Source organism: Bos mutus, chromosome 7 (assembly GCF_027580195.1).
Source record: "Bos mutus isolate GX-2022 chromosome 7, NWIPB_WYAK_1.1, whole genome shotgun sequence".
Classification (NCBI taxonomy): domain Eukaryota; kingdom Metazoa; phylum Chordata; class Mammalia; order Artiodactyla; family Bovidae; genus Bos; species Bos mutus.
In genome coordinates, this window is record NC_091623.1 from 85,408,141 (window position 1) to 85,411,349 (window position 3,209).

A 3,209-nucleotide genomic window follows, 5' to 3' on the forward strand; every position below is an offset into this window, starting at 1 on the left:
CCCGGCCCGCGAGCTCCGCCCCCTGGGCCCTCCCGGGACACCGCCCGGGTCCGGCCGGAGTCCGCGTCCAGCTCCCGAGCCGCGTGCCGACCTTTCAGGCACCGCCCCCACCCCAGCCGGGGCCTGCAGCGGATGCTGTGCCCACGGGCGTGAGCGGGAACGCGTGATTGCCTGCGCGCGCCCGGGCACAGGGCGGCGGGACGGCGTGGGACTGACGTGCTCAGGGCTGTGTGCGTGCGCGGGGACACGCTTGTCGCCGCCCGCGCCGGCCGTCCCTGCTGGAAATCTCGCCTGGTTGAAGGATTCGGAGAGGGAGGGAGGGGTCCTCCGGTTAGCTAAGCAGTGGCCGAGGTCCTCTGCACCAACAGAAGACGCGGGGCTCTGGGCCTCCTGCTCGGCCTCAGGGCTGGGAGACAACACCCCCCTCCCCCGGGACTTGATATGGCGGGGGGCGCTGGACCACGGCCTGGCCTGGGTGGAAGAAGTGACCCCCAGGTCCCCCACCTCTCGCCAGCAGAGCCCGCGCGGGCTGTTAAAGCGGGTTCCGAGACCCTGAAGGCAGTTACAGCTCTGGCCAGAGTAATGGGCGCCCGAGGCGGCGCAGATACAGAGTGGCGCCCACGAAGGCAGCTCCTCGGCTCTTGGCTCCCAGCTCCCGACACAATGTTTCAGGCGCCTCCGACCCCGCTTCTGCCTCTCTAGGCTCGCAGATCCGGATCCCGACAGGGGCTTGGAACCCAGCGCGCCGAGAAAACCCCCGTGCGCCGAGCATGCACTCAAGATGGGCAGACGATTTAAACCGATCGCATTGAGAAATGAAAATCTCGTTTTGCAAGAATGTCCTCTGCTGAGTCCAATGGCGCGCGGACTAGCTGAGGGCTCCTCGCACAGCCCTTGTCCGGACAGGGCCTGCCTCCCCTCCCGGCGTGGTTAAAGAGTGCGCTGTCTCCCTACCAGGCCTGCGAGACCCACCCCTAGCGGACTTCGAGAATTAATGAATTCCTAGCCAGGTGAAAATTCTGCACATCCTTCGCCTTCAGCCAGCAGACGTTCTCCAAGGCTTGAGGTGTCCCGGGCCCCCCTGGAGGCGGCGCCAGTCTATAGAATCAGGACACTCGCCCACAAGCAACTGTGGCACAGATTAAAGGAGTAGGCAACTGGGGCGTGGGGAAAGGCAATCAGGTCAGGCTGCTGCAAAGAGGCGGCAGCTTCAATGCGGCTTCCAAGTGGCAAGTGGTGTTAGTTACATCGTCCTGGGGTGTTGAGAAAGAAGGCAGCTTAGGCAGGGGGCTGGGGGCGGGGGTGGGAGTGTGGAGAAGAACAGAGCGCCCTGGCCCCTTTAGGGGCTAAGGTCTTATTGAAAATATGAGGAGGAGTTCCTGGACCCCTTGAGGTGCTGGAGAATAGAAGACCGATGCCACAACTCTCCCAGGCCCATGATCTGTTCCATGATTGATTGGGGACTCTGGGCTCCCCAGCCTGGCCGTCCCCACCTCCACAGCCCACTCCTGGAAGAGGGGCTGACAGAGAAAGCCTCTGAGTCACCCACCAGTGCAGTGAGGCAGAGTTGAGGACAAGAAGACTTTAGGGAGGCAGGCAGGACCAGACTCTGAAAAGACAGGGCTTCAGAAACCTCACCTGAGCTAGGAGCAGCTGCCTGCCCAGGGTCAGTAAAGCCCAGGTGTGACATTTGAATCAAATGTCCAAGGTGCTCCTCCCCTCCAGCACCTCCCTGTCAATCCTCCTTCCATGACCTTTGGCCTGGGGAGATTGCCCCATGCTTCTGGGGCTCCTCTAAGTACTGCTGCTGCTACTGCTAAGTCACTTCAGTCGTGTCCAGCTCTGTGCGACCCCATAGACGGCAGCCCACCAGGCTCCCCTGCCCCTGGGATTCTCCAGGCAAGAACACTGGAGTGGGTTGCCATTTCCTTCTCCAATCCATGAAGTGAAAAATGAAAGTGAAGTCGCTCAGTCATGTCCAACTCTTAGTGACCCCATGGACCGCAGCCCACCAGCCTCCTCCATCCATGGGATTTTCCAGGCAAGAGTACTGGAGTGGGGTGCCATTGCCACCTGAGTGCCCTTTGAGTCACATACTACTGGCTGTGTGACCCTGAGCAAGAGGTCTAGTCTCTCAGTTTCAACTTTAGAGGGTCGTTGCTCATGTATGAATGTGAGAGTTAGGGATGACAGAGGATGAGATGGTTGGATGGCATCACCAACTCACTGGACATAAGTTTGAGCAAGCTCCAGGAGTTGGTGATGGACAGGGAAGCCTGGTGTGCTGCAGTCCGTGGGATCTCAAAGAGTCGGACATGACTGAGTGACTGACTGTGAGTATAAAATGGGAGACATAGAAGTAAACACTCAGAAAACTGAAGGAATAAGGCTGGTCACAGAAGCCCTCAGGTCCAAGTGTTGACCCTTTCCCACCGTAGTCCTGACAGAAGAGCTAAGTAAAGGTAGCCTGTCCTACCAGACTCACCACACTGCCAAGAGCCACTCTGCCAGCCCACCTCCACTCCTTCTGCCACAGCTGATTGGGATGGGGATGGGCACCAAGAGTGGCCAATCAGGTCCTCTCTTGCAAACTAGATCAAGTCTAAACATTATCCTTTGGAGGAATGACCCTTCTCTTCCTCCTTTGAGTTGTTGTTCAGTTGCTAAGTCATGTCCAACTCTTGGACCCCATGGACTGTGGCATGCCAGGCTCCTGTGTCCTCCAGTGTCTCCTGGAGTTTGCTCAGATTCATGTCCATTGAATCCATGATGCTATCTAACCATCTCTTCCTCTGTTGCCCCCTTCTCCTCCTGCCTTCAATCATTCTGAACTGAGCGTCAGGGTCTTTTCCAATGAGTTGGTTCTTCACATCAGATGGCCAAAGTATTGAGGCTTCAGATTCAGCATCAGTCCTTCCAAAGAATATTCAGTCTTGATTTCCTTCAGGATTGACTGGTTTGATCTCCTTGAAATCAAAGGGACTCTCAAGGGTCTTCCCCAGCACCACAGTTCAAAAGCATCAATTCATTGGTGCTCTGCCTTCTTTATGATCCAACTCTAACATCCATACATGACTACTGGAAAAACCATAGCTTTGATTGTACAGACTTTGTCAGCAAAGTGATATTTCTGCTTTTAATAGCCACTGAACAACAGCAACAACAACAGAGTGAGAGAAGGTGATAGAACAATAGAAACAGAGATCGAT